We start from the raw sequence: 19,804 nt of genomic DNA, 5'->3' as shown, positions 1-19,804 counted from the left end.
ACATTAGCATATGAAGAAAAAACACTAGCATAGGCAAGCAATGCCATGAACAATCCACCAAGAATGAACAAAATACACCTAGAAGACCTTTAAATGAGTACATTTCACAGTGCACTACAACTATACTACTGGATGGAATGTTAATGTTAATGTTAATGATATTTATAAGAGCGCACGAATAACAAACGGTGTCTTGGTGCTGAGAACACAAGTAACCTGCTATGCCCCTAACCCTGGAACAACCATGTTTTTAAGTTTTTCCTGAAACCAACAAGTGGATTGGCGCTCCTAATCTCTAGTGGGAGAGAGTTCCACAATCTCGATGTGCCGTAGTAGAAGCCATGGCCATCCCAATGAGAGGTCCGAATTCTGGGTACCAACAACAGTTTTGCTCCCATCGAGCGGAGCTGTCTGGTTGGCTGATACCAGACAAAAAGATTCTGGAGAAAAGCAGGACCTGATTGCGCCAAGGCTTTATAAGCGAGACACAGTGCTTTAAATTTAATACGCTGAGCTACTGGAAGCTAGTGCAGCCTATGGATCTCATTCGAGATCGGTTTATGCCGCGTAAGAGTCAGCAATAAACGCGCCGCAAAGTTTTGAACTGCCTGAAGCTTCCTAAGGCATTGCTTCTGGGCATTTATATAAAGCCCATTGCAATAGTCCAATTTTGATTGCACAAGTGCTGTGACTACTGTTTTTCGGGATTCCACCGGAATGTACGGGAGTATCTTTCTTATTTTTTTATGAGAAAGTAAGAAGCTGACACAATGGCATTGGTTTGTTGACAAAAAGTAAGTATGTTGTCGATCAACACCCCTAAGTTTTTAGCTTTGACCGTGGGTTTAGGAGGCGCACCCATCTCAGCTGGCCACCACAGATTGCTCCAAGTAGGCTGCAAATTGCCAAATATTAAAACTTCAGTTTTATCGTAATTAAGTTTGAGGCAATGCCTGCTCATCCAGTTGTTAATCGCAATCATGCAGTTTTGAAACTGCAGAGTGGGAGAGCTCAGATGTTTATGAGCAGCTACCACAATCTGGGTGTCGTCAGCATATGACGTCAGCTTAAAGCCAAATTTTCTAATCATAGGGGCCAGTTCGGAGACATAGATGTTGAACAAAGAGGGACTCAACGAACTGCCCTGCGGTACACCGCAAGGTAAGTAGTAAGGCTCAGAGTTAAAGCCTTCAAGAGACATGGTAAATCTCCTCTCTTTCAGGAAGGATGACAGAAGGGCCAAGGCCATACCATCAACTCCCAGGTGTTGTAACCGATTTTGCAGGAGAGTATGGTCCACAGTGTCAAACGCGGCAGATAGATCGAGGAGCACCAATGTAGCTGTTCCTCCTCCATCCATTACCGCTCTAAGTTCCTCCATAGCACTGTTTCTGTGCAATGTTCCTTGCGGAAACCGAACTGGGAGTGATCCAACAGTTCATTTTCATTGATAAAATGTGTCAGTTGAGTGTTCATAATTTTGTCCACAATTTTTGCTGGTAAGGGTAAACGGGCAATGGGACAGTAATTAAGAGTGTTAGTGGCATCTAAAGTGGGCTTTTTTAACACAGGAAGAATGGATGTCTCCTTCCAGCTGATGGGAAAGATGCCAGAGGAGAACATCCTATTAAAAATTTCTGCAAGCACCGGGCTTAACAAGTCTGTAAAATCCTTAAGAAAGGCTGGTGGGCAAGGACTGCCTTTGCTTTCTTTAAATAGTGGCTTCCTAATTCCGGAGAAACTGAGGAAAAGTTGAGTCGACTTCTCTTGTCTAAATCTAAGTCATGCTCTTGTAGAGCGATGCACGGAACTGAATCATCATTAAAAGCATTGAAAATATCCAAAACTTTAGATTTAAATGTATCTGCCATATCATTAGCATATTGTTGGTTCCCCATCCTATCTGGTGCATTAGGTACTGTAAGTTTATTGATAACAGCAAAAAGTTCTTTGGAGGAATACCTTGCTGAATCAATCTGTTTACTAAAATAATTATTCTTTTCTGCAATCAGCAGTTTTTTATAATTTGTTAGTGCCATCTTATACGCTTGCTTATCTGAGTCAAGATAGTTCAATCGCCAGTGTCGTTCCATACGTCGACAGTGCTGTTTTTCCATTCGGAGCAGATCAGAAAACCAAGGCGCCGACGGAATGGTCCTATTACACGATAGTTTTTTGATAGGAACGGCAACACTGACCGCCTCAGAAATCCAGTTCGTATAATCTGTGACAGCAACATCCACATTATCTGGAAGTTGCGGGCAGGAACCTTCCAATTGAGTGCAAAGGACTTTTTTGTCCACTTTATTCCATGCTTTACAGGAGATAGCAGGTGGCTTCAAGTTGCCAACCTGTCCAATTTTCTGCTAGGAAGACTACATCTAATAAGTGAATGATCAGACCATGATAAAGGAACAACATCTTTAATCCTTAACTCATTGGCAGATGAAAAAATTCCATCTAAAGTATGACCTGCCGCATGGGTGGGTGGAATTACCAATTGAACCAGTCCAGCCGCCCCTAGAGTGTCTAACAGCATGGTCGTTTCTTTATTGTTTAAGTCCTCCAGATGAAAATTAAAATCTCCAAGAATGGTAAAATTTTTGTTTAAAAGAACCGCTTCTCACATAGAGTCAAGATTGACTAAAAAACTAGATCTTGTACCTGGAGGGCGATATAGTAACATGCCCTTAAGAGTCAATTTGGCACTGAGTTTGCATGTAAATTGAAGAGCCTCATAGTACAGAGTGGAAATTGGGTGGATAGTAACTACAAAATAGTCTCTAAAAATAATAGCTACTCCACCTCCTTTTTTAGAAGTCCTATCCACTCTAACCGCTCTGTACCCCACAGAGGTGGCAGTGAAAAAATCAGGATCCAAACCCGCATCTGCCCAAGTTTCAGTTATAAAAAATAGATCCAGCCCCCAGTTATCTATTATCTGAGCAATTTCATACCTGTGCTTTCCCAAGGATCTCACTTTAGCAAGCCCACCATAGAGTGTATTTATCTCCTGAGAACTCTCCCGGTCATAGTTCTCGTGAGTCAAGGATGCATCTAGGGCCGTGGATCCCACCTCTGAGCAAAGTGAGAACCCACAACCAGCACACCTGCTACTGTGTCCCGACCCTACCAGGCAGCAACCCTCCCTCATTTGCTTAAATGAAAGAAGCTCCTTGGCTGAATAGTTGATACATTTGTTTAAAAAATGACCAGCGTCTCTGGCGCTGAGCGCGGTCCAGGCGTGGACGAGCGCAGACGGGCTTGCCTTAGGTGTGCCTTCAGCGTGCCAGCGGCGCGCCCGCTGTGCGCCCAAACCGTTAGAAGCTAAATACCATCTTCCGAAGGATGACTAGACCGCGTCCTACCGGAAATAGTGCTGGGGAGAAGGAACCGCCCTCCGCTCAAACGGCGTCGACGGACAGTGGTCGGCCCAATCAATACAGCAGATCGGAATGTGCAAAATAAGCAGACGCAGCAAAATACAAGTAAGTTAAAAGCATTAAAAATTACATTCAGAGCAAGTTTTGTTTTAAAGGAATGCCAGAGAGAGTTAAAAACGACAGGAGCAGAGTAACAACAAGGGGTGTGTGGCGCTAGCAGGGCTTACATGAGTCAGTTTCTTACCTGCAACTTCAGTTTTCATGTAGGGGTATTTCCGTGATAAGTCATAAGCACTTGAATAGTCCCGCCGATGTGCGGGGACCCCAGAGCACTTCCTTAGATATATCTCCTTAAGTGGATATTTTTTGCCTTTCTTCAGGAAGGCCTGCAAAGACATGTAGGAGATAGAAAAGACAATAATGCAGCCTAACTAACTAGGCTACACTGGCCATGACTTCATCCTGAAGTGAAAAAGATAGCCAGTAAACTTATATTTAACACTTTTTATGGAGATTAATACATAGAGAAAACTACCCTTCACAAAACTCCTTTGGTCATGATAGAGATGGATGGACAGAGTAGCCATATAGGGTGCCATTATATGTCTCAAAATAGAAGCTGTGCCTTTAAGAGTCTCCAGAGATCCCCAGTATCCCAAGATGTATAGCCAGTGGCAGTTACTTCAGTTCTTTTTGAAGGGGTTGAGAAGTGAATGCCTGTTTTAATTTATGTATATGTCTGTCTATTCCACCTGGGAGGAGGGAGGGTTGCTTTTGACTTATCACGGAAATACCCCTACAAGAGAACTGGAGTTACAGGTAAGACACTGTTCCTTCTCTTGTAGGGGATTCCCGTGTATAGTCATGAGCACTTGAATAGACGAGCAAGCCCATCCCTACAAGAAACTCGCGGGGTGGAAGAGTCAGAAAAATTAACATGCCGGTTTAAGCAAACAGATTCCGAAGGGAAGTCTGTCCGACATGGGCGTCTGCCTTGGCATCAGAGTCCAGGCAGTAGTGTTTTGTAAATGTTTCAGATACAAATCTCAGAAATGGGTACATTACGAAACAAGGCCGCAGTAGCTGCTCTCCTTCTAGTAGAGTGAGCCCTAGGCTTACTAACAAGAGTTTTATTGGCCTTCTGGTAACATAGTAAAATACAGGAAACAATACATCTGGAGATGGATTGCTTGGAGGTTGATAAACCTGTACGAAGCGAGCCATAGTTTACAAATAACTGATCTGATCTCCTTATATCTTTAGGTTTGTCCAAATAAAACTTCAAAACCCCCCTAACATCCAAGGAGTAAAGCGATCTCCCCGCTGGAGAAGAAGGATGCTGATCAAATGTAGGCAAGGAAATAGTTCGATTCACATGGAAGTCCGAAATTATCTTAGGAAGGAATTTCGGGTGAGTCCTCATGACCACTTTAGATGTATGGAAAAATGTGTATGGTTCTTGACAGCAAAGTGCCTGGATTTCGCTGACCCTGCAGGCTGAAGTGATAGACACAAGGAAAGCTGTCTTCCAGGACAGATGCTGAAGAGTAGCCTTATGAATGGGTTCAAAGGGCTCTTGCATTAGTCGAGAAAGAACCACATTAAGCTCCCAAGGAGGCGAAGGACTCCTAATGGGAGGAAAAACTTTCTTCAAACCTTCCAAGAAATCTCTAATGACAGGAATTCTAAAAAAGGAAGTTTGTGAAAGGCATTTCCTGTAAGCACTCAAAGCTGTCAGGTGAACCTTAAAGGAAGAGAATTGAAGGCCAGATTCTGCTAGATGAAGTAAGTATGGAAGGATGACATCTTCCTGGCAGGAAGTTGGATCTCCTTTCTTTGATGAACACCAGATACAGAATCTCTTTCATTTATACGTATAAGCGGAGCGTGTAGATGGCCGCTTAGCTTCCTTAAGGATGTCCATGCAGTCCTGAGGTAAGTTCAAGTGTCCATACTGCACTAACTCAGGAGCCATGTTGCCAAATACAAGGCTGAGAGGTTGGGATTCACCATCTGTCCTCCGAATTTTGTTAGTAGGTCTGATTTGCATGGCAGCCTGAGATGTGGAAGGATAGACCAGTAAAGAAGGTCTGTAAACTACCAGTGACATGGCCACTCCAGGGCTATGGGAATCATCTTGGCCCATGGGTGTGAGGACTGCAGGGATCAGGGTTATCGGAGGAAAGGCATAGAGAAATCTGCCTGACCAGTTAATCCATAGGGCAATCCCCAGAGTTCCCGGTTGGTAGAGGCTCAAGGGGAAGTTTTGGCATTTGTTGTTTTCTGCAGTGGCGAACAAATCGACCTCTGGAGTACCCCATCTTTTGAATATATATCTCAAACCACGTCGTCGTTTAAGACCCACTAGTGATTTTCCTGAAGGAGTCTACTTAGAACGTTGGCCTGAGCATTTTGAACACCTGGTAGATGAGTTGCTGTTATGGTCAGATTTCTGGCTTTTTCCTGAAGGAGTCTACTTAGAGCGTCGGCCTGAGCATTTTGAACACCTGGTAGATGAGTTGCAGTTATGGTCAGATTTCTGGCTAAGAGCCACTTCCAGATGGTCTGGGCTTCCTGAGATAATGGTCTTGATCTCCAGCCTCCCTGCTTGTTGGGGTAGAACATTGTTGTTGTATTGTCCGTCTGGACAAGCAGGGAATTGGCACGTAATGATGGTTGAAAAGCTTTCAGAGCCAAATGAACTGCTCGTAACTCTAGTAGATTGATATGGTAAGTGAATTCCTTTGGTGACCATTTGCCCTGTATTTGAAGGTGATCTGTATGCTCTCCCCAACTTAGGAGAGAGGCACCCGTTACTATGGTTTGCGTAGGTATCTCTTTGTGGAAGGGAATCCCTCGTAGGAGATTGGTGGGCGAGCACCACCCTTTGGTGGACTGAAGGCATGTTGTGACAGTTGAATCTGGTCCTCTCAATCCCCTATTCCCTGGTCCCATTGGTCCTCCAGACATTCTTGCAGGGGTCTCATTTGGAGACTTGCATTTGGTGCGAGGAAGATACAAGATGTCATGGAGCCCAGAAGAGAAGAGACCTTCTTCACCGTTGGGAAAGACATTTTCATGAGAGCCTGAGCCTTCTGAAGGATCGATAAGCATCTCTCCTCCGAAGGACACATGTTTGCCATGCAAGTATCGATGGATGCTCCCAGATATTGCAGGCACTGCTTAGGAATTGAGATCGACTTTGTTTGATTGATGTGAAGCCCCAACCGAAGGAGAAGGTCGGATGTCCAATTGAAGAAGTGTAGTTGAGTCTCCTGATGCGTGGATGCCTTGATCAGTTAGTCGTCTAGGTACGGGTAAATGAACACTTTGTGCTTCCTCAGATGGGCAGCAATCACCGCCATGCACTTGGATAAGGTGCTGGGAGCTGACTTCAGGCCAAATGGAAGAACACAGTATTGATAGTGGTTGTTCCCCACTGTGAACCTCAGGAACTTGTGATGCTTCCTTACGATGGGAATGTGGAAGTATGCGTCTTGCACGTCTATTGCGCATAACCAATCCCCCCGTTGCAGTTGAGGGTAGATCTGGTGTAACGCTAACATTGGAATTTCTCTCTCCGAATCCACTTGTTTGCTTGTCGTACATCAAGAATGGGTCTGAACTCATTCTTATCCTTCTTATTGACAAGAAAGAATCCTGAATACAGCCATTTTCCATGCTGTAACCGAGGAACAGGTTCTACTGCCTGTTTTTGTAAGAGAATGTTGGCTTTCATTTAAAATTGGCACAGTTGGAGTCTTGACTGTTTTGGAGGAACTGATGGTGGAGGGCTGATGAAACGTAGAGAGTATCCATTGTGAACAATTTTCAGAACCCAATTGTCTTGTGTTATTCGTTGCTACTCTGTCAAGAAATATTGAATACTTCCCCATACCGGAGTGGGTAACAGAAGAGGGGGGAAGATAGGATTCAGGTTTTGGAACCAATAGGCGCCTTATTACCTTACGCAGGCTGTTGTCCTGACCTTCCTCTTGGTTGTCTCTTTTGGAAAGGTTGGTAAGATTGTTGGTACGACTGCTGTGTACCAGACTCTTGGCCCTTATACCTTTGAAACCTTTGTTGCGAGTAGCGGCGTGAAAAGGGACCGAAAGATTTACAGTTGATCTTTAGGTTTTTCAAGACCAACTCTTTAAGTGTCTCCATTTCTGCTTTCATTCAGGCCAGCTCCTCATCTGCATGATAGCAGAAAAGTGTTGTTCCCGAAAAAGGCAGATTCAGGCTACGTTGTTGTGCTTCAGGCTTGGGAGACGTCAAGCGAAGCCATGAATGTCTTCAGAGTGCCACACCGTGGCAATATCCATGTGCAGATAAATGGGATGTGTCCGCCGCTGCACTAATAACTTGGTTAGACACTATAAAGCCTTCCATAAGGATCTCATTAAAATCCTCCCTTTTGTCCCTGGGTAGGTGATCTGCAAACTGCTGGAGGGACTCCCACTGAGCCCGGTCATATCTTCCCAGCAGGGCTGTGGCACTCACTGCTTTCATAGAGGTCGCTTCTGTATTGCATCCCTTCCTCCCCACTAAGTCTGTCTTACGACTCTCTTTATCAGGTGGAACTGTAGATGTTGGAGTCGTAGTATGCTGTTTTTTCGCTGCCACCACAATGACAGAATCTGGAGTGGGATCTGTCTGTAGGAACGTAGGATCCTGCTCTGGAGGATGGTACTTCTTCTGTAGTCTGGAAGGAGCTGATTTAATGGAAGAAGGAGTTAGAAAAAGTTCCATTGCCGGTTCTAACAAGCCTGGTACCAGAGGAAGCAAGGGACGAGAGGCTTGCCTCTGTTAGAGAGTCTTAAAAGTTACAGAGGTCGATGGAACCGGTGTGGACATGGAAATTTTCAATTTGGATGCTGAGGAGGCGGAGGAGAAGGCGATGGAGGAGGCGGAGGATCATCTGGTCGTGGAGCTGGTGACCTAGATGGGAATATGTTCGTGAATACTCCGAATCCTAAGTATACATTAATCTCCTCTTTTTTCTAGCCATCTGGAGTGAGGAAGGAGCCCCTTGTCGACGGTGACCTTTGACGTAGTCTCGACTTTGAACTTAGGCTCGACGTCGATTGAGTCGGAGATTGACGGTGTCTTCTCAACGTTGACTGTCAGTGTCTTCTTTCAGGGCGATTGTCCGTGACTTTTTTACAGCGACCGTCGGTGGCTTCTCGGCGTCGAACACTGGTGGCTTCTGGACGTCGAACGCCAGTGGCTCCTCGACGGCAATCGATGATGATGAGTCGATGTCGATCGACGGGAGTGAGTGGACGTCGAATGACAAGACAATGTCCTTGATGGTGCCCTCTGTGGCATAGGGTTTCTCTACGGCAGATGAGGAGGTCTCACCGGTGATTCTGATGGAGCAAGAATTCGCACGTTACGCGGCTTGCTCGTACTCATGAACCTCGAATAACATGTAATAACGTAATTCAACCTGTTCATCTTACTAATTTCCCTTTATTCTGACATTTTGGGTGTCCTAGTGATGCTTGCTTATGTGTGTAATAAACAGTAATAACGCTTGCTATTAAAATGGCCGCTGCTTAGCGGGAAATTAGTCTGCGCATGCGTCGGTCATAGTCATGTGACGTGACGCACATGCAGTTCTGGTGGGAAATGTTTGCTCATGCGCAATACAGCTAAAATGGCCGCTTTGTCTCCTCATATGCTCCGTGCTTGCAAAGCTGCTTTTGCAAAATTGTTTGTTCTGCACTTACCCTAACGCTATAGATATTATACAATAAGGGGTATAGAGCAGTAATTCATGGTATACAGTGAATTCATTTATTTCTATGTTTTAATTTGTTTTTCGCTTACTTTTCATGTACCGCGATATTGGGGGTCTGAGGGATACGCGAGCCATCTTGAAAGTCTCTACTGTGCATGTCACCCTGGCAGAGAGAAGGCAACCTTGAACAGTGGAACTCAGCCAGCTGGCAGCTACAGGCAAGATGCTCCTGAGAACATGACCTGCGACCCAGCAGGATGGAGCTGAAGTGTTCCGAAATTGCAACAATTGTAATTCCTTCATTGTATTCAGTGGAAAATCTCATGAGAACCCCAAAATCACTAGGCGGTCCCAGAGAATGTAAATTTAGGCTTGTAGAAGTTTGTTCTGATTGGTGTGCTGACCTATCCTACTTGGGGACCAATCAAAATTGGGGATTCTGACACTTGCAACATTTGGGGGGTGGTACACTGACCCAAAAACAGTTTAACTAGCCTAGGGTTAGCTAGAGAAATGGTCCGACTTTTCCAAATAGCTGACCTGTCACTGACCCAACACACTCAATAGGTGACTGAATACAGAGCGCTGCGGAGCACTCTGTCCGAATTATACCATAGACTTGTAAGGTTTTACTAAACCTTAAGTGCTGGCGGAGCACTTTGCTGGGGAGTTCGCTAACCCAATCGGGGTTCTGGCTGATAGCTGCAGAGAGGGTGGAGCGCAGGCGTTGCTTCCAAACTGCGGGTGCTGGTCGTTCCTTGGTGGTCCTGTCCTGATCCTAATCTGGTATTCCTGTCCTGTCCTGGGGTGTCCATTCTGCACCTGCTGTCCCATTGATGACTGTCCTTCCTTGGGGTTTTTCCTGTCCTTGACTGATCCGTGGCCAGGGTTGGTCTTCACACCATTCTAGGTAAATATATAGTGCTGAAACTCTATACTACACCTTCTATTTTTCTGTCTTTTGCTTTAATAAAGACACACTTTTGCGCATAATTGATTTTCCATGTTTTCGCAAAGCTACTGAATGAAAGCTCACACGTTATTGCTGTTTCCTAGCATGTTCCTATGTTACCCTTCCTTTAAGCACAAATTCTTTATACCGTTTATGAAATCTAGATGTGGTTTATAATTTTCTCTTTCTAAGTTGATTGAAGTAAGGTGTCTAGAACTATAGCGTGTTCCTTTTTTGACTCTTCCTATAGGTATATAGGATTTTTCTAAATTCTCGCCCAAACTTTGAAGTATTTCTCCGTAGTGAAATTCTATTACGTGCATAAATTTGCCCATTGATAGTTATCCATCCATTAGTTCAATTTCTGAAAATCTGCTTAGCATATTTTATTTGTTCATATCTTCCTTTTAGACTCGTAAATGGTTGCCCTGATATATTTTATATATGGTTATGTGCTCTTTGTTATCTTGATTATCGATTGTCTCTTAGTTGTAAACTGTATGCTTTCCGAATCTGAATTCTAGATAAAATCTTTAAACTTCCCAGTAGTCTGTGGTCATTTAATGCAGAAGAATATAACATTGGTATATGTGTTGCCTGACTTTCTTTCACAGCTAGCTCTCTGATCCATTGTGGTCATAGGTACCCGTAACGGTGGATTGGTAAGTCGGGTACACTAGAAATAAATAGGAAAGGAATCAGGGTTGCTGGTAGTAGAGTGTAAGGTCACCTGATTAATGTATATGATAAATTGAAAAATGTATATGGGCCCGGTACGTGTATGGTGAAATTATTGGCCGGGTGACCTGCGATCTCTATCAGTAATTTTTTCTGGTAGCAGAGCTATGGTTAGGGACTAGTTAAAGTTAGGTAGGACTAGTTAAGATAGGTAGGTAGGTCGGATGCTGCTAAAAGTTATTGCTGCTAATTGTGAAATTTTTTGCTGCTAAAGACGTTCGAACGTATTTACAAATGTGTTATTGCTTTTGAAAATTATGAAATGTTTTAAATTGTTTTTCTTATTGTTATATTGATTTATGTATTAACCCACTCGTTAGTAGTGGAATCCCCGGGGAATTGAATAAGCGAGTGGTGAAGAGAATCCACTTCGCTTTGAGGTCACTGGCTCTAGGAAGATTAGTGCAGGTTAGGCAAAACTGGAAGCACTAATTAGGGTTTTCTGAATATATGTTTGAAGAAATGATAGCAACGAGTTCGCTGGCAAAACATCTATTGTGATATAACCTAGTAAGGGTCACACCGGAAGGAGTAGCAGGTTCGTCGGAGCTTGAGTGATAGCAAAGGGGTTCGCTATTGAAACTTTAGACTTAGTATTTATCCCGAAAAGAAGTGGATGAGTCAAAGAAGTAGCAGGTTCCCTAATGCTTGAGTGAAGGGTAGGCGGAAGAGATCTATCCGTAGTGTGTGAAAAGTAGACAGAAGAGGTTTACTTGCAGTAAAACATAATCTTTTCCTTCTAGACACTCGAGTACAGTGGCGAATGTGTTTATGTTGTTAAATAACTAAAGCACTTGCACTTTAAAAGAGAAATCAAGTTTCCGTTACTTTGTGAGGGAGGGAGTCAGTTGCGGAGCTGCTTCTGACGTCACTCTGTGCCGCGCTGGGATTGGTCGAAACAGCGGGTGTGTAGCGGAGCTGGAATTGTAAAGGAGGGGTGAGTGCCGAAGCGTGAGAACTTGTCTCGCGAAAGGCCGCGCACCCATTGGTTGAAATTTTTGAACTCGTGCATTCTATTGGTCACTCGAAAATAAAAGACGCACTTGGATTGGAAGTAATTTAGTAAACAAAGTCGCTCACTGGGAAGTATATGTGGCATACGTATACTCCGGAGACAAGACCTGATCCAAGATACCTAGGGTTTGGAAAAGATAAGTGGAAGACTAATAGATACGTCATTATGTACGGAAATAAGAGAAAATTGTCCCTCGTAAATAAAGTAAATAATTATTTCAAAAAGGACAAACCGATTAAAACTAGAGAAGGTGTTGTCATTCCGCCACCTAATACTCCCGCATCTTTCATGATGTTTGATAAGGGGTACCATTCGTGTGTATGGTTGGAAAATTGGGCGGAATACACAAAGGATGACAGAATTTTGGCTTTTCCGTTAGAAGGTACATTTAATGGCAGGATTCTATTTAATTTGAGAACACGAATGAATGATTTACATCCCAGACCTAGATTAACGCAGTACGAAGCATTAGAGGAATGGGAGATCAAGGCTTTTGAGAGAGACAAGCCCCGCATGGATAAAGGGTTAACAAAATGGTATCCGAAACTGAAGCAAGAGACCCGTGATAAAAAGATGAAACAGTGGAGGCAGAATATGATTGTGGAAGGATTGTTTCCAATGATGTCAATGGGTGGTCCTGCGGGAGAGAAAAAGACAGAAAAATGCAAACATTGGGTGCCCCTTGGGGAGTCGGATGATGAATTATTAGATGACATGTTTATGAAAAGTCTGCCTTCTTATAATGAAGGACTCAGATCATCTAGTGTAGGGGATACCTGCCAACATCCCCCGTGTCAGGAAGGGAGTGGATCTGGAAACCCAAGAGATAGCTGTCAAATACCTTCCTATAGCGAGGGCCTAGGACTCATAGGTGCCAGAGACACCTGTCTAAGACCTCCATTTAGTGGAGAATCAAGATATTCAAGTGAAAAAGAATTTGGTTCGAGACCTCCTTATGAGGGAGGACCGAGAGCCTTAAACACAGGAAGCTGTTTCTCAAAACCTAATTATGGTGAAGGACCTAGTATGACGCATCCAACAGCCCCAACATTAACTCCGCAAATAGTACCTGAAATAAGCTTGGGAAGAATGCTGCAGGAAAAAGAGCGAGAGGCTCTAGCCAAACAGAAAACCGAAATAATTCAGAAACTCTCCCAGTTAAATACAAGCCCGAAGCCTTGACTATTCCCGTAACTATTGGACCTGTTGTTCCTTTGTATGGGGATAGACAAGTGAGTCCACCAGCTCCAACTAGTTACCCCGATTGTAGTACAGCCCCGAAGAGAACCCTTAATTGTAGATGATCAGACGAGTGAATGTGAATCTGAAGCTTCTTTAATGGATTTACCAATTAGGAACTCGGGAAGGAGTTTGCAGAAGAGACATAATCCTTTCAATACGAGAGAGATTCAAATGGAATCAACTTCAGGTACCAAAAGTGTCACATTGGTAACTCCTGACGAGATTGAGAGATGGAGTCGAGAATTAGAGAGACAGACTCCCCAGTCAAAACCTTTAGACATCTACAAGCTGAGAATAGAAATGGAAGAACTGACAGCAGGAAATGTGGGGTTAGACAGATTAAATACTTTTTCCGAGGAAGAGCTGCTGTTTATCTGCAAGAGTCTTACCTGTAATACCAAAGTGCTCCATGAGAAATTAACGGACACTGCGGCTAGTATGGGAATAGATATTTCCAAATCAAAGCCATTACAAAAACCCTACAGAGCAGATTTCTCAGACAAGGATCTGGAGAATATGAATGTGTCAGGAAAGAAGGTACAGATCAAAGAATTGTTGACCGTATTGCAAAAATGGGGAGATGTAGAAAAGTTGAAAGCCAGGTGGGCAAAGAAAAAGGAAGAGGTTAGGTCCAAACAGACGACTTCTGAGTTTGCTTTAAGGGAAGCAGACAAGCCAGAACAGTTATACCCCATGCGAGAAGTGCCAGGTGGAAAATATGTGCACGTTCCATGGTCCCGACAGGATATTGTGTCCTTTACAAATGACTTTCCAAAATTACGAGAAAAGCCTGTGGAATGGTACAGGCAAGTGGAAAGGTTTGTAAAGGTACAAAAATGCCTATGGAAGGACCTGGATGGGTTTTTCGACATTGTGGTTCCTGTGGATTTATGGACCGAATGTAAAATTGCCGTTGATTGGCCTAATAAAGAATAGACGAGGGACCCTGCTACCGGAGCTCCCTCTGATGAGGTGATGAGAAAATACGACCAGGTCATGTTGCACCTAAAGAAAAATGTGCCCGCAAAAGAAACTGATTGGACTAAGATAGATAGAACCACGCAGGAAAGGGATGAGACTGTGCACTCCTTCTATGAAAGACTGTTACAGGTGTTTAAAACGTACAGCGGTATAGATAACATCGAGATGAAGGATATGACCCATTTCATTTACAGGTTTGTAAACGGTTTAAGACCTGAAATTTGTCAGTGGATCAAAGACAATAAAATCTGTTGGCAGTCTAAGAAAATAGATGAAGTCTTGCGATACGCAAAGTATTGCGAAAACGAGATGGCAGACAAGCGAAATGCTCTGAAGGAAAAAGTTATGTGGGCACAAGTAAAACTAGCGGAACAGCAGGAAAAGCAATTAGGTAAAATGAATAAAAATTCCCAAAATCAAGGTTCTGGGGGAGGAGGGAAACCCAGAGTGAAAATGAGTCGAGAAAAAGCTAAAAAGACATTTCCCTGTCACCAGTGCGGAGAAATCGGGCACTGGAGAGACAAGTGTCCATATTTACAGAATGGTAACTTCCAAAACACTGATTTAAATCCACAGACGCAGAATGAAAGGCCAAGAAAGACCCAGCAACAGGTAAAGGCAAGTCAGTTGCCCCGTGCACCTAAACCGAATTATAAAGGGAAAACACCGCAGGGTGATGACATAGAGATCTGGGGAGGAAATGAGGATAGAAATGCAGCAACTTCGCAATTTCTGTTGAATGACACTTTTTTCTGTGACGACCAATACTGACAGGGCCTGAGAGGGGAGGACGAGGAGTGCGTACTTGGCGCCTCCTTGCCGGTAGACCAGTCAGGTCCATACATTGAAGGAAAAGTTGAAGGCAATGATGTCACCTTTCTGTTGGACACTGGTGCTACCCGTTCTACTGTGAGAACAGCAGACGTTCCAAACCTACCCCTCTCGGGAGAAGCAATCCAAGTAGTGGGTGTATCTAATCAGCTGATTAGTACCCCAGTTACTGAGCCCATGGAGATTACAATAGGGAACTTCAAAGAAATGCATAGATTTATAGTTTGTGACACCAGTCCAGTAAACTTACTAGGACGTGATTTGTTGTGTAAAATGAACTGCACCATCTTTTGCACACCAAAGGGCGTCGAAATTCAAACTCCAGATGAAGATGGAATATACAAATTAATGTTAATCAAACCTGACTCAAAATTAAACAATTGACTATACAAGACTTACCCGAAGAACTCCAAAAGACAGTGAAACCAGAAGTATAGGACTTTACTGGAAAGGATGTAGGCTTGATGGCAAACGTTGACCCAATCAAAATAGCCATGAAAGAAAATGCAGATTACCCCAATACCAAGCCTTACAAAATGAGTGCAGAAGTAAGAGCAGGAGTTGCCATTGAAATAAAAAGATTATTAGAAGCAAACATCATACAAGAAGTGATGAGTAGCCCGTGTAACTCACCCATAATTGGAATCAAGAAACCTAGTGGCAAGTACAGGGTAGTGCAGGACCTGAGAAAGGTGAACAAAATCGTTGTTCCCTGCTGCCCTATTGTTCCGAACCCAGCAGTGATCGTGTATCAGATTCCCTGGGATGCTGAGTGGTTCACTGTGATAGACCTATGTCACGCATTTTTTTCGATCCCATTGCATCCAGACAGCAAATTTCTTTTCTCATTTGCTTTCGACAGTCACGTGTTCGTTTGGAATCGCGTCCCCCAGGGGTACACAGAAAGCCCCTCAATCTTTAATCAGATTTTGAAAAAATGCCTTGAATCTTTAACTTTACCTGGAAACTCAGTTTTGGTGCAATATATAGACGACCTCTTGGTGGCGTCTAAGAGTCAGAAAGACTGTGTTGTTGACACCATTGCCCTACTGAACCATCTAGGTGAAGGAGGACATAAAGTATCACCTGACAAACTGAAGTTCTGTACAAAGTCAGTAAAATATCTGGGGCACCATATAGAAAAAGGTATCAGAAAGGTTACTTCAGAAAGAATTAGAATAATTCCGAATATGCAGTTGCCCAATACTCAGAAAGAAGTCAGAATGTTCCTTGGAGTCGTGGGTTACTGTAGGCAGTGGATTGTGGGATTTGCAGTCCTAGCAAAACCTTTGATCAAAATGACAAAGAAAGGAGCAAAGGACCCAGTGGAATGGGATGAGGAGAGCCTGACAGCATTTACTAAATTACGAGAATGTCTGTGTACAGCCCCTGCCCTAGGCATGCCTGATTATTCTAAGGAATTTTCATTGTTTTGTGATACACGCGACAATTGTGCATTGTCGGTCCTAACCCAAGCCCATGGTTTGACTAGACGTCCAGTGGCATACTTTTCTGCCACTTTGGATACAGTGGCTGCTGGATTACCCGGATGTCTAAAGGCAGTAGCTGCGACTTGCACGAGTCTAGAACAGAGCGAATCCATTGTTATGGGACATCCTGTAACTGTGTATGTTCCACATGCAGTTGTAATCCTACTGACCAGAACAAAGACACAGTATCTCACACCTAGTCGGCTGACTAAGTACGAGAGGATTCTTGTAGGTGCTGCAAATGTAGTCATTACTCGGTGTAACATATTGAATCCAGCAACCTTGTTGCCTGAGTCGCTGATTGCAGAAGCAAAGGGAGAGGTCGAGCATGATTGCATTGACCTAACAGAGTTCAGTACTAAACCACGCCCAGACATCAAGGAAGTACCCCTGCCAGTAGAAGATAGCGAGTTGTTTGTGGATGGCTCATGTCTGAGACACGAACTTGTAGGCCTAAGTGCTGCTTATGCTGTAGTCACGGTAAGAGGCACTATAGAAGCATCCTGTTTATTTGGAGTGAAGTCTGCACAAGTAGCCGAATTGATTGCATTGACAAGGGCCTGTAAAATTGGGAAGAACAAAAGAATAACAGTATATACTGACAGTCAATACTGTTTTGGGGTTGTGCATGACTTCGGCCAATTGTGGCTACAGAGAGAGTTCCTGACTTCTTCAGGTACTCCTATCAGAAATGGAAAAGTTGTCCAAGAATTACTGGATGCAATCCAGTTACCAAAAGAATTGGCATTGGTCAAGTGTGCTGCTCACAAATCTGGCACTGATCATGTAACAGTGGGAAATAGATATGCTGATGAAGTGGCCCAACATTGTGCCAGACATCGAATGTCTGTAAACATTAAATTGGGGGGATATGGAAACAGCTGCCAACTTATGGTGTTTGAGGATGTGCCTACATGGGACGAATTGAGAGACTGGCAACATGCTGCGCCAGCAAAGGAAAAGGAAAAATGGAGAAAGCTTGGTTGCCGACAGAGAAGTGAGGATGGTATCATTGTGGGCCCTGATGGTATGCCTGTGTTGCCTAGATGCCTGCTTGCTTCTATGGCCAGACTGATACATGGAGATACACATGTTGGTAGGGATGCCATGGTTCGTGTTTTCCAACAAACATGGTACAACCCGAAGTTCAGGAAAGTAGCAGAATCACTCTGCCAGAGGTGTTTGACATGTCAGCAGCATAACGCTGGGAAGAGGACGGTAGTCGAATTGGGAAAATTGGAAAATCGGGAGGTCCCTTTGTAAGGGTACAAATAGACTTCATTCAGCTGCCCCTTTGTAAAGGAATGAGATACGTCCTTGTCATTGTCTGCCTGTTTTCAAAATGGGTGGAAGCCTACCCAGCCAAAAAGAATGACGCCATCACTGTAGCCAAATTGTTACTGCGAGAACTAATACCTAGGTACGGGGTTACGGTCACAATTGAATCAGACAGAGGGGGGCATTTCCAGAATGAAGTAATCGATCAGCTCTGTAAAGCATTCAAGATTACACAAAAGCTGCACTGTGCATATCGTCTAGAGGCTTCTGGAGTGGTGGAACAAATAAATGGCACCATCAAATCAAGATTAGGAAAGATGTATGAATCTACTGGCATGAACTGGATAGATGCTTTGCCTCTTGTTCTGATGGGAATCCGAAGTATTCCAGACCGAAAAACAGGCCTGAGCCCCCATTAAATCCTCATGGGAAGAGTGATGAGACAGGCATGGGTACCAGGACACAAACTGTTAAGCATTTCTGATGATTTGGTACTTGAATACTGCAAGCAACTAGGTGACCAAGTGCGTTCTATCTCTCGCCAGATTGGGGAGGACGCCGTCGCCAATCCAACAACTCCAGTCCACAATTTTGGGTCCAGGAGACTGGGTTGTAATCAAGAAGCATACTCGTACAGATTGCCTTGCACCGAAGTGGGGACAACAACGCCAAGTGATACTGGTGACCACAACAGCGGTGAAGTGTGCCGGCGTTCCAAAGTGGATCCATGCCAGCCACACCAAGAAGGTGATAAGAGACGAAAGGAAAACTGACGCTGAAGGTTGTCCAGCTGAGGGGTCTCCAGACGATCAATCAATCAATCAATCATACCATTTGTATGGCGCACTACTCACCCGGGAGGGTCTCAAGGCGCTTGGGGGAAGGGGTATGCTACTGCTCGAACAGCCAGGTATTGAGTTGTTTCCTGAAGGCGAGATGGTCCTGGGTCAGCTGAAGGTGGATGGGGAGGGAGTTCCATGTCTTGGCAGCCAGGTAAGAGAAGGATCTTCCTCCGGCGGTGGCTCTTCGGATGCGTGGTACGGGTTCGAGGGCGAGGCTGGTGGACCGTAGCTGGCGGGTGGGCGTGTAGAAGGTCAGGCGGTCGTTGAGGTACTTGGGGCCCAGGTCGTGGAGAGACTTGTGTGCGTGGGTGAGGAGCCGGAACGTGATCCTCTTTTCGACGGGGAGCCAGTGTAGGTTCCTCAGGTGGCTGGAGATGTGGCTGCGTCGGGGGACATCCAGGATGAGTCGGGCGGAGGCGTTCTGGATGTGCTGGAGTTTTTTCTGTAGCTTCGCTGTGGTTCCGGCGTAGAGGGCGTTTCCGTAGTCCAGTCGGCTGGTGACGAGTGCCTGGGTGACAGTCTTCCTGGTCTCGGTCGGGATCCAGCGGAAGATCTTGCGAAGCATACGCAGGGTGTTGAAGCACGTTGAGGAGACGGCGTTGACTTGTCTGGTCATTGAGAGGGAGGAGTCCAGGATGGAGCCCAGGTTGCGTGCGTGGTCGGTTGGCTTGGGTGCGGTGCCCAGGGCCGGGGGCCACCAGGAGTCGTCCCAGGCGGAGGGCGAAGACCCCAGGATGAGGACTTCCGTCTTGTCCGAGTTCAGTTTCAGGCGGCTGTCCTTCATCCACTCGGCGACGTCTTTCATCCCTTCGTGTAGGCAGGTTCTGGCGGTGTCGGGGTCTCTGGTGAGGGAGAGGATCAGCTGGGTGTCGTCGGCATAAGAGATGATGTTGAGGTTGTGCTGGCGTGCGATGGCTGCAAGAGGTCTCATGTAGACGTTGAAGAGGGTGGGGCTGAGTGAAGATCCTTGCGGGACGCCGCAGATGACTTCGGTGGCCTCGGAGCGAAACGGGGGGAGGCGGACTCTTAGTGTTCTTCCGTCGAGGAACGAGATGATCCACTCCAGTGCCTTCTCTTGGATACCGATGTTGCTGAGGTGCTGGACTAGGGTGCGGTGGCAGACAGTGTCGAACGCAGCGGAGAGGTCCAGGAGGATGAGGGCCACTGTTTCCCCCTTGTCGAGCAGGGTCCGGATGTCGTCGGTGGCTGCGATGAGGGCGGTCTCGGTGCTGTGGTTGGCTCTGAAGCCGGACTGCGAGGGGTCGAGGGATCCGTTCGTCTCGAGGAAGGCGGTCAGCTGTCTGTT

This window comes from Lissotriton helveticus, chromosome 9, assembly GCF_964261635.1.
Source record: "Lissotriton helveticus chromosome 9, aLisHel1.1, whole genome shotgun sequence".
In the NCBI taxonomy this organism is placed as follows: Eukaryota; Metazoa; Chordata; class Amphibia; order Caudata; family Salamandridae; genus Lissotriton; species Lissotriton helveticus.
This window is presented reverse-complemented; position numbering follows the sequence as displayed.